Here is a 12,731-nt window from a genome sequence, read left to right on the forward strand (position 1 = left end):
ACTCCAACTTCGTTGCTGATCGATATGTAAACATTTACTTTTATATAAAATATTGATTGCATTTTTCGTAAATAGTTAGTTGGAAGGAATCTGTTTCTTAAGCAATAACATTGAACTGAATTTTTTAGGCCTACATACGTTTACTATGTTACTATGGTATTATATGGAGCAATCTTACATATTTATTTCCAGATCAATAAAGTTCTATCTCTTTTTATTTGAACTGCCTGTATGTCCTCTTGATTATAGTATTACAGTGTGTACCTTGGTTATCAGCTATCATAGAATGGTGTCCAAATGGCTGCATGTGTAAGAAATAGGATTTGAACCAAGTGTTACAATAAAAAAAGCTTTTATTACAAGACCCCCCACCCCAAATTTTAACAAAACACTTTTTTTGGCTGTTTGGCTGGGGCAGAAGAGTGGAAGGGGAAACAAAGACAGGTAGCCTAAAGAAGAAGTAAGGAAAGGAATGAGAGGAAGAACAGTGAAATGAATGAACAGTGTGATAAACGCAAATGATTTCCAAAAATGTTATAATTACTGATTTATCAAATACGCAGAGAAGAGCATCATCGAATAAAGATTAAGGACCTGGATTATATCTTACAGTATTGAAAACTGTTGAAATTACAATTCAGAGTGGAGAAGGCTGAAGGCATTGGTCCTAAAAGTGTCAGTTTCACCCACTCTGGATTATCGCTTCAAGAGACTGAAATGCTTTTTAAAAAAAATTCATTTCCCCTATTGGTGAAATGAACCTTGTCTTTTAAGTATAAATCACAGCAGTTAAACCTTATTCCAGGATGCTCTACGCTGTTGCCTCCTAGCTCTACACTAACAAATGCGTTCATCACACTGTTCACCCATTTCCTAGCGTGATTTAGCTTCCCCGGATGGTCAGCCCTCCACCGGCGTCTCTCGTTGATGTTAGAGTAGACGATCTGCATTGCTGGGAACTGCCGGTGGAGGTACTGCAGGTCCTGCTTCATTGCGGCAACAACCTCAACTCCCTCCAGGCGTCCGAGGTCGTTGCTGCCACAGTGGATGAGCAGGACATCCGGGGCTGTTCTTCCTCTCAGGGACTGCAGGAAGAAAGGGATGAGGGTCTTCCATCTCAGCCCGCCCCAGCCAAACCAACTGACCCTGGCTTCTAGGCCAAGGTGGGGGCCACAGGTTTCCTTGGCTCTCTCCTCTCCACGGCGGACGTAGCTGTCCCCGATAATCCACACTTCTGGCCCTAAAGATTACAAAACACAGATTACTATACAAGTAAATACAGAGTGAGGGGACTGTTAATTTATAGAACAATATAGCTTAATATATCCTATTCATACAGTCATTAGCTTATGTCATATGCAGTATTTGTATGAATTCAGTAAACATGTAATTCTAATCATTTGTCATATTAGGGGACACACAGACAATACAAAATGATGTTCTGTGAATATATTCTCCTTAGTCAAGCTAAATACTTACTTTTAATAGGGGGTTGCCCTGGTACTCCAGCCCTTGTCTTTTCCATTTGATTTGCAATAGCTACAATATAAATATAAGAAAAAAGGATTAAGGTACCTAGCAAACATCCACTGTAGACATCCAATGGTAGCATACTTTAATATTTCTGGATAGCTGTAATGTTTTACATTATTTAACATTATAGATGTCTATTAAGAAATATATTTTATGCAAAACTCATAAGAAACTTTAAAATGTTAAGCCTAAACTTACGATTTCGATGAGCCGATGCTGCGCACATGGAACATGGACCTATTAAAGAGACGGTAGATCGGAGTGGGGGATGGGCAACCCTACCTCTATACATTGATGATCATGCGAACATTCTCCCTTTTCCACCGAACTCACTTGAAGATAATCATCGATTAATCCGAAAATGCCCGGTGGTGGTTGTGCTGCTATCAACTGCGTGCATCGAACGGGTTCCAATGTATCACGTTACAGGTATGTGAAAGATTATTTCTAAACGAATAATTTATAACAATAAAATTAGTAAAAAAGTGAATTGGCTTAAAGAGCTAAGTCATTTGTTAGGCTTAGCGATCATGTTAGCAATGCAATTTTAAACTTTAGATTGAAGTGATGTACAAATGACCATTGTAAACTATTGGGGGATTACCAGAATCATGGACATATTAAAGAATGCTGAGGAAAACTTGTGTAGTTGGCTTTATTGCAAGTGCATGGAATATTTTCATCCAGCCATCCAGCACCATGCCGTTACTTCATTACAAGTTGATATACATATGCAATTGAATTGTCGAATTGAATTGTCCTTATACTTAACTTTATTTATGTAGCACCTTTCATGACATAGAATGCAGCTCAAAGTGCTTCACACAACAAGAGACGGGTGTCTTTTTAGAGGAGGCAGGATAAAAAAAAGTAGATGATTATTGACTTGAAATTGCACTAATAATATTTGTACTACTATGTCAATGACCTCAAGCTAAGCTACTACTAACTAACTACATGATAGTATTCCTTCCTATTGTTTTTTTTACTTTGAAATATCCTTGAAGGTAATAAACATAATTTCTCCACAGCTTCCCGCTCCGAAAGAAGAAAAGGCTCAACAAGTGGTTGAAAAACATTAACCGCAAGAGTTGGGTACCAAATGCCTGCAGCAGATTATGTGCCAGGCATTTCACAGATGACTGCTTTACCATCGCCCGCAGCCTCAAACCAGATGCGGTCCCCACCCTTTTCGGCAACCCTGGAGCACCCTGTAAGGTAAGGGCAGAGGTAAGTAATATGAATCAAGAGCACAATTACTGCCAAGTCTCTTTAGATGTTGATGAAGCTGATGAGGTACAGGTGAATGTTTCTGAAGCCACAGCATCAGACAGTGCTGTGCATAATTATGCAGTGCAGGCATCTCCTCTATCCTTCAAAAGGCAGGCTGAAAATAAACTGGGATCTATTAGAAAAAAACTTAGATTGGTGCAGCAGAATCGTAGGAAATTGAAGATAAAAGTTTCCTGCTTAACTCAGGTCATCACTTCTGTCAAGGAGAAGCTGCTCATTTCTAGTGGCTGTGCAGAGATGCTGGAGAACTCCTTCAGTGGAGTCCATAAGACCTTGCTCTCCAGAAAGGTGCAAGGTAAAAAATCGAAAGTGTCGGAGGAGTTGCGTTCATTTGCGATGACTCTGCACTTCTATTCCGCCAAAGCTTATAGTTTTGTGCGTAAAGTTTTTGACCTTGTATTGCCTCACCCCGAAACCATCCGAACGTGGTACAGCCACATTTCTGCAGATCCCGGTTTTACAAAGCCTGCCTTTTCTGCTCTTGCATGTCATGTGCAGAACAGAAAAGTTGAAGGAAAGGAGACCTTGTGTGCTCTCATGTTGGATGAAGTGGCCATTCGAAAGCACGTGGAATATGCAGCTGGAAGATTCCATGGATATGTGGACCTTGGCTGTGGCACTGTTGATGACAGTCTACCACCAGCCAAAGATGCCTTGGTCCTCATGGTTTTAGCCATCAACGACTCCTGGAAAATCCCTGTTGCCTATTTCCTCATTGATGGAATGAATGGTGAAGAGCGTGCCAACATCATCAGGGAATGCCTTCATCGACTCCATGCCACCGGAGTTCGTACAGTCTCCTTGACGTGCGATGGACCATCATGCCACTTTTCCATGATGAGAGCCCTGGGAGTAAAATTGGATGTCAATAACATGAGATCCTCTTTTGCACATCCTGCTGACCCATCACAATTGGTCCATGTGCTGCTGGATGTTTGCCATATGTTGAAGCTGATCAGAAACACATTGGCTGACGGGGGTTTACTCCAAACTCCAAATGGAGAAAACCATTGGAAATACATTGAGGAGTTGAATAAACTTCAAGAGATGGAGGGACTACGACTTGGAAACAAGTTAAAAATGGCTCATGTACGGTGGGAGAGACAGAAGATGAAGGTGAAGCTTGCAGCTCAGGTGTTCAGCAGCAGTGTAGCAGATGCTCTTGAGTACTGTAACACACAGTTGCATCTTCCACAGTTCAGCGGGTGCGAGGAGACAGTGAAGTTCCTGAGAATCATTGATGCCGCCTTCGATGTCCTTAACAGCAGGAACCCTTTGGGGAAGGGGTCCAAAGCCCCAATGAGGACATCCAACATAGTACAGGAAATCCTGCTAAAGGCTCAAAGGTCACTCTTGGAACTGAAAGACAGCAAAGGCAAGCTGGTGCATTTAGGCCCCAGGAAAACGTGTGTAGTTGGCTTTATTGCCAGTTGCGCAAGTGCATGGAATATTTTCCTTGAAGTGGTCATCCAGCCAAATGCACCTTGCCGTTACCTCCTCACCTACAAGCTGAGCCAAGATCACCTTGAGCTGTTCTTCTCCTGTCTTAGAGCACGTGGTGGATGCAACAACAATCCCACATCAAGACAGTTTACAGCTGCCTACAAGCGTCTTCTTTTGAAGTCCCAAGTAAAGACAGGTACAGGCAACTGCATCCTCCGTGATAATACCACCATCATGGATGTCACACCTGCTGCAGCAAACACCTTGCGCAGGTTTGATCTGAAGCCTGTGGAGCCTGTGGAGCTTTCTGACCATGAATACCAGCTCTGCCCAAATGTTGATACTTTGTCTGACTACAAGGATGCTGCAATCAACTACATTGCTGGGTTTGTGGTCAAAAAGCTAAAGGAAAAGCATACCTGCATGCCTTGCGCTGATGCTCTTTCTTCATCCACCGTACATCCCTTCATTCTGTTGAAGAATCGTGGAGGTTTGTCCAAACCATCTGACGGGATAGTTGCTGTGTGCAGGGAGTCGGAGCGTTGCTTTCAGAGAATTTTGAGAACAACTTCCGGCAAACTCCCCCAGGGACATGGTATAACAGCAGCCATTGTCATTCAAGTACTGGAATACAGTGCTGGTATGACATTGTTCCCAGACCTGCACAACCACATGTTCGAAACCACTGTTGAGGACAATCACGTACATCTTCTGGTGAAAATGGCATCCTCTTTATATTGTAAAATAAGGATGAACCATCTGGCAAGACGGGCAACAGAGAGTCTGCATAAGGACTCTGTTAGACATAAATTCACAAAGCTCATCCATTTTCATCACCAGTAAACCACATTACTGGGAAGGATAGATAGATAGATAGCAAACATACGTAATACCAAAAATTCCCCCACCCCTAATTTTAACAATTGGAATTAAACCATGTCAAAATATAAACTATTTTATACTATAAATTGAAACCTTGCAAAAAAAAAATTGTAAATAAGATTTAGAAAACAAGATAATTATTGTCAACAGTGGAACATGGAGAGCATATCTCAAACCACCCTCCAGCCAATAAGATCTGTATTTGTACAGTTTAGTGTAATACTTGGAGCTTGCATGACGGAGCACAAGTTGGCACAAAGCACTCAAAACTGCACAAAGACATTGTTAAATTGTAGACTTGGAGCTTGCATAACGGAGCACAAGGCATAGTTGAATAGTACATTTCTTTTTGAACAGCACCTCCGATCAGTGACCTCTGTAACCTCTATAAAACAAAATAAATTCTATTGTCTCGTATTTATATACATGTTGCATATATTTATATGTTTTTTACGTGTTGTGATTGTCTGAGTTTGTGATGTGAGTCTATGGTCTCGTATGTATATGCATGTTTCATGTATTTATATTGTTGTCCCTGTGTGTTTGTCTGTAACTGTTTGTCTGTAACTGTGGTTCTTTGTGCTGCTGCCTGCCTTGGCCAGGTCACCTTTGAAAAAGAGATTATTAATCTCAATAGTTTTTTCTCCTGGTTAAATAAAGGTTAAAAAAAATATATATATATATATTTTTACATGTTGTGACTGTCTTAAGTTTGTGATGTGAGTCTATGGTCTTGTATATACATGTTTCATGTATTTATATGTTTTTTTTACAGGTTGTGACTGTCTGAGTTTGTGATGTGAGTCTATGGTCTTGTATATACATGTTTCATGTATTTATATGTTTTTTACATGTTGTGACTGTCTGAGTTTGTGATGTGAGTCTATGGTCTTGTATATACATGTTTCATGTTTTTATATGTTTTTTACATGTTGTGACTGTCTGAGTTTGTGATGTGAGTCTATGGTCTTGTATATACATGTTTCATGTATTTATATGTTTTTTACATGTTGTGACTGTCTGAGTTTGTGATGTGAGTCTTTGGTCTCGTATTTATATGCATGTTTCATGTATTTATGTTTTTTACATGTTGTGACTGTCTGAGTTTGTGATGTGAGTCTTTGTTCTATTGTGTCTCGTATTCATATACATGTTGTGACTGTCTGAGTTTGTGATGTGAGTCTTTGTTCTATGTTCCCACTCTTGGCCTGCACCTTGACGTGGTGAGTGGGCTTTAAACTAAGCCAGGCCTTTTATATTTTTTCGTTTGTTATTCACAGTCTATCTTATTAATGATACAAAGCCTTAATTAAACTCCTTCTCTTCTGTTTGCAGAAACTGGAAACTTCAGAGTATATTTTATCTTAAGTTAGATAATCTTTTTTGTTTCCTCATCAGATCCCAGTCCATCATGCTCCTCTACTTGTCTGCCGTGCCACCATCATGCCTCATGCATCACCTCTCAGCGCCTACCCAGCTGCATCTTATTCCATTTCGAAAAAGCGAGCATCTCACCAAGCAAAGTTTTGCTAATGCCTGCTCAAGTTATTTAAATACTTCATTCTATGGATATCTGAAAATATTTACAGATGGTTCTAAAGATCCCAAAGGACAATGTGGTATTGGCATATATATTCCAGAATTTGAAAAAGGATATGGATATAGAGTGGGTGACTTTATCAGTATACTCAATCGAGATGGCCACAATAATAACCGCTCTTAGTTGGATTGTAGATACTAAGTTTTATAACAGATAATTCAATACGTGAAGATTTGGTGATAGAGGTAAAGCATCTTCTTTTAAATATTATAAGCCTTGGTTTAGTTATTCAGTTCTGTTGGATTCCAGCCCACCATGGAATATATGGCAATGAAATTGCTGATAAATTAGCTAAAAGATACTAACCTAATTAGAAGAATTTAACCTTAAGTATATATATCTTTTTATTTTTTATTTTTATTTATTCATTTCTTTTGTTAGTTTGTTTTATTTTGTTTATTTTGTTTCGTTAGTTTGGTTTTTTCTTTGAATTTATTTTTATGATTTAAAGTATCATTTGCCAACGTCCTTGTCACAAACTCCTGTGTAGTAGTCCAGTAGGTGGCGGTATATGGGGAAAAACTATGATCCTCCACTAAACTAGAAGAAGAAGAAGATCTCTGCATCCGGTACGTCACGGACTAGGTCACGTGTCGGTAACCCTTCCTTTTACAGTCCCCTAATTACTAGGTATTTACCCGGTACATACATGGTAAATCATAGTGTATTACTGGGTAATTGCCACTGGTAATAAGAAGGTAAATACAGAGGTAGTTACCCGGTAAATACATGGTAAATCATAGTGTATTACTGGGTAATTACCACTGGTAATAAGAAGGTAAATACAGAGGAATTATCCGGTAAATTATAGTGTATTACTGTGTAATTAGAAGGTAAATACAGAGGAATTACAGCTGAAGTACTAAGTAAAACCTCCACTATTACCCATCAACTCAACTAAGTAGCGTGTATTTGTAACTGATTTAGGTTGGTAATAACTCCGATATTGTGTACTTCCTAGGAAATTAGGCAACCAATTCTTATAAACACCTATTATCCAAGGTTTATGTTGGTAACAGCCCAAATTTAATGATGTACTATCTAGAAATTAGCATAGTACTTTCCAATAAAATACTATTTCTTAGTTATTATTCATAGCTACACCCATTTAGAAAGGGTTTATTCGATTTACCACAATGGAATTACTTACCTGGTAACAACCCTCTGCAGGAACAGTTTTCCTCTAGTGTCATGGTACATCTTCTTAAATACTGGGTACAAAGCCGTTTGTTTCCATGGTATTACCAGGTTCACTTCTTACCATATAATTTATAATAGATTCCATTATCCATGCAGTCAACACAAACATGTACCATGTACGTTCTGCGACGTTACCAAGTAAAACACGACAACTTACCCAGTAATTAAGCTGAAACTGTACTGTAAAAGGAAGCCTCGTTTGTTTCCATGGTATTACCAGGTTCTTGCCATATAATTTATAATACATTTCATTGTCCATGCAGTCAACACAAACTTGTACCAAGTACATTCTGCGACGTTACCAAGTAAAACACGACAATTTACCCAGTAAGTAAGCTGAAACTGTACTGTAAAAGGAAGCCTCGTTTGTTTCCATGGTATTACCAGGTTCTTACCATATAATTTGTAATACATTATTCCCTTTTCCATGCAGTCAACACAAACTTGTACCATGTACGTTCTGTGACGTTACCAAGTAAAACACGACAATTTACCCAGTAATTAAGCTGAAACTGTACTGTAAAAGGAAGCCTCGTTTGTTTCCATGGTATTACCAGGTTCTTACCATATAATTTGTAATACATTATTCCCTTTTCCATGCAGTCAACACAAACTTGTACCATGTACGTTCTGTGACGTTACCAAGTAAAACACGACAATTTACCCAGTAATTAAGCTGAAACTGTACTGTAAAAGGAAGCCTCGTTTGTTTCCATGGTATTACCAGGTTCTTACCATATAATTTGTAATACATTATTCCCTTTTCCATGCAGTCAACACAAACTTGTACCATGTACGTTCTGTGACGTTACCAAGTAAAACACGACAATTTACCCAGTAATTAAGCTGAAACTGTACTGTAAAAGGAAGCCTTGTTTGTTTCCATGGTATTACCAGATTCTTACCATATAATTTGTAATACATTATTCCCTTTTCCATGCAGTCAACACAAACTTGTACCATGTACGTTCTGCGACGTTACCAAGTAAAACACGACAATTTACCCAGTAATTAAGCTGAAACTGTCCTGTAAAAGGAAGCCTTGTTTATTTCCATGGTATTACCAGGTTCTTACCATATAATTTGTAATACATTATTCCCTTTTCCATGCGGTCAACACAAACTTGTACCATGTACTTTCTGCGACGTTACCAAGTAAAACACGACAATTTACCCAGTAAGTAAGCTGAAACTGTACTGTAAAAGGAAGCCTAGTTTGTTTCCATGGTATTACCAGCCTCTTACCATATAAATTGTAACTGGTTATTCCCTTTTCCATGCAATCAACACAAACCATATATGTTCTGCAACATCGTTCACCAGTAGTTAAGCACTTTAATTGTTGTTATAAAACCCCAAACCACTGTTGATGAAAGGCATATTAGAATTAAACAAAATCAAAGGCTTATCTTTCAAACAATGCATATCTCACCAACAGGCACTGAACACTGAAGAAATCGGACAAAAAAAAGAGCCGTCCACATCAACTCAATTTAAATGTTACTGATGGTGTTTTCATAAAACACATGACATTGTTATGGCAAGTGACCACAAGGAAGACTGCTTCAACCTCTTCAATTTGAATAAGCGGTGAATGCCATGCAGCAATCTGCCTATGGGAGCATCTTTGTGGTCATTCGCAAACCAATGAGTCCACTCGATGAATGAGAGATGACTCTTTAGTGTCTACTCTGTGAGGTATCCCTGCAGTCTCCACATCTGGGATTTGAAGGCTGACCAAGACCTGTGCAGGTACCTCCAAATCTCCCCTTCCATACTGTAATAAAGAATCAGAAGACAAGAAAATAAACATTAGCACTGTCAATTAATGAACATTTCTAGAACATGTAGAACTCAAAGATTATTTTTGTTTATTAGTTAAAAAAGGATGCTGATCCTCTGGCCATTGTGTTTGGTCATATTGAAAAGAGAAAAAGGCATAGCCATAAATACAGTTAATAGGACGGGAGGGGACAGGCTGTTAGCTCCGATTAGCACTTTAGCATCGAGCTAGCGGAGCTTCTGTCATTCAAATAACTCGGACATGTTGTTTAAAACATATAACACCCAATTTATTAAAATATCCGGATTTAATCGGGCTCTCTCCCATAAGTACAGTTAATAGGACGGGAAGAGACAGGCTCTATTAGCCCCGGTTAGCGCAATGCTAAAGAGCAGCTCTACCGGAGCATGCCACCTCAACAGGTGCAAGTTAGCCTCCGGTTTGATATTCGCCGGATATTCGGTTTACCACCCAATCGGATTCATCAACATAAGTGCAATACATTACGGGCTTAGTATGTTGAGGACGGTTTAGGACGGCGTATCGCGAAAATCACAAACACATGTTGTCGCCATCGATGTCTGTGCAACAACGTCATTTACGTTCTGGCTGCTACCTGTTTTAGGGACCGTCAAGAAGTTACACAAACCGACTGGTGGCAGAGACGTTACCATGGAATTGTTTCAGGAAATTAATCACACAAATATATTGCAATATAGTTAATCATAATGCAGTTAATTGTTTAATATTTGACAAAAATCGACTAAACTATATTTGAAATTATTAATTGCATCCCGTTTAACAATAATGCAATATATTAGCAAAGTTACCTGCAGTAAGTAGCAGCCCACCATTGGCAACTACTACTACAATAAGGTGACAAAATGTATTTTTTTTTGTGATTTTTATGTTATTTTATATGATTTATTTCCAGAAACAATTCCATGGTAACGTCTCTGCCACCAGTCGGTTTGTGTAACTTGTTGACGGTCCCTAAAACAGGTAGCAGCCAGAACGTAAATGACGTTGTTGCACAGACATCGATGGCGACAACATGTGTTTGTGATTTTCGCGATACGCCGTCCTAAACCGTCCTCAACATACTAAGCCCGTAATGTATTGCACTTATGTTGATGAATCCGATTGGGTGGTAAACCGAATATCCGGCGAATATCAAACCGGAGGCTAACTTGCACCTGTTGAGGTGGCATGCTCCGGTAGAGCTGCTCTTTAGCATCGCGCTAACCGGGGCTAACATAGCCTGTCTCTTCCCGTCCTATTAACTGTACTTATGGGAGAGAGCCCGATTAAATCCGGATATTTTAATAAATTGGGTGTTATAGGTTTTAAACAACATGTCCGAGTTATTTGAATGACAGAAGCTCCGCTAGCTCGATGCTAAAGTGCTAATCGGAGCTAACAGCCTGTCCCCTCCCGTCCTATTAACTGTATTTATGGCTATGCCTTTTTCTCTTTTCAATATGACCAAACACAATGGCCAGAGGATCAGCATCCTTTTTTAACTAATAAACAAAAAAATAATCTTTGAGTTCTACATGTTCTAGAAATGTTCATTAATTGACAGTGCTAATGTTTATTTTCTTGTCTTCTGATTCTTTATAGAGTGGCGAAGTCACGCCCCTTCCGGTAGGGCTCATGGGACCTATGAGATCGAAAAATATGAATGGGTGTCAATGGAGAGAAAATAATTATTTTCTGGTCCCGGTCTTTATATGCCCTGGATTACACATATGTTGTTTGTGGATTTAAAGGATAATTTTTCATGCAAAGAGTTCGACCGTTTATTGTGCAATTGTTCAGATAAAGGCTGTAGAGAAAACACAACGAGAAAGACTACACGGCTCGTATGTGACGTCACGCTCCCTGCGACTGGCGTGGAGAAGACCGACAATCTTCCCATCGGCATCACTGAAATTCTGCACGTGCCCCGACTTATAATGGTTTTCACCTCTTTCGATGCTTTTATCCTCCCCTTGGAAAAAGCGGTGAAGTGGGGCAGAGAGATCGCCATCTCTGTGCCGAGTTCCAAGGGCGGGTGTGGTGACGTATATCATATGCGTTGAGAGCAGCGAAGAGCTGTAGTTCACAAAGCGGCCTCACATAAAACCTGGTAACCCTTCCTTTTACAGTTCCCTAATTACTAGGTATTTACCCGGTACATACATGGTAAATCATAGTGTATTACTGGGTAATTGCCACTGGTAATAAGAAGGTAAATACAGAGGTAGTTACCCAGTAAATACATGGTAAATCATAGTGTATTACTGGGTAATTACCACTGGTAATAAGAAGGTAAATACAGAGGAATTATCCGGTAAATTATAGTGTATTACTGTGTAATTACCACTGGTAATAAGAAGGTAAATACAGAGGAATTACCGCTGAAGTACTAAGTAAAACCTCCACTATTACCCATCAACTCAACTAAGTAGCGTGTAGTTGTAACTGTTTTACGTTGGTAATAACTCCGATATTGTGTACTTCCTAGGAAATTAGGCAACCAATTCTTATAAACACCTATTATCCAAGGTTTATGTTGGTAACAGCCCAAATTTAATGATGTACTATCTAGAAATTAGCATAGTGCTTTCCAATAAAATACTTTTTCTTAGTTATTATTCATAGCTACACCCATTTAGAAAGGGTTTATTCGATTTACCACTATGGAATTACTTACCTGGTAACAACCTCTGCAGGAACAGTTTTCCTCTATAGTGTCATGGTACATACTGGGTACAAAGCCGTTTGTTTCCATGGTATTACCAGGTTCTTACCATATAATTTATAATAGATTCCATTATACATGCAGTCAACACAAACATGTACCATGTACGTTCTGCAACGTTACCAAGTAAAACACGACAACTTACCCAGTAATTAGGCTGAAACGGTACTGTAAAAGGAAGCCTCGTTTGTTTCCATGGTATTACCAGGTTCTTGCCATATAATTTATAATACATTTCATTGTCCATGCAG

At 39.2% G+C, this 12,731-nt stretch overlaps 1 long non-coding RNA gene across 1 annotated transcript; it reads right to left on the reverse strand.

Annotated features, from left to right (window-relative positions):
- Positions 1 to 335: 335 nt before the first annotated feature.
- On the reverse strand, positions 336 to 2,397 carry LOC132469805 (uncharacterized). Its single transcript, XR_009528494.1, has 2 exons — positions 1,480 to 2,397; positions 336 to 1,240 (listed from the first exon to the last, which is right to left on the reverse strand). It is a non-coding gene; the product is annotated as an uncharacterized LOC132469805 (long non-coding RNA).
- Positions 2,398 to 12,731: the final 10,334 nt, after the last annotated feature.

The sequence above is a fragment of the Gadus macrocephalus genome, chromosome 12 (genome assembly GCF_031168955.1).
Source record: "Gadus macrocephalus chromosome 12, ASM3116895v1".
Classification (NCBI taxonomy): domain Eukaryota; kingdom Metazoa; phylum Chordata; class Actinopteri; order Gadiformes; family Gadidae; genus Gadus; species Gadus macrocephalus.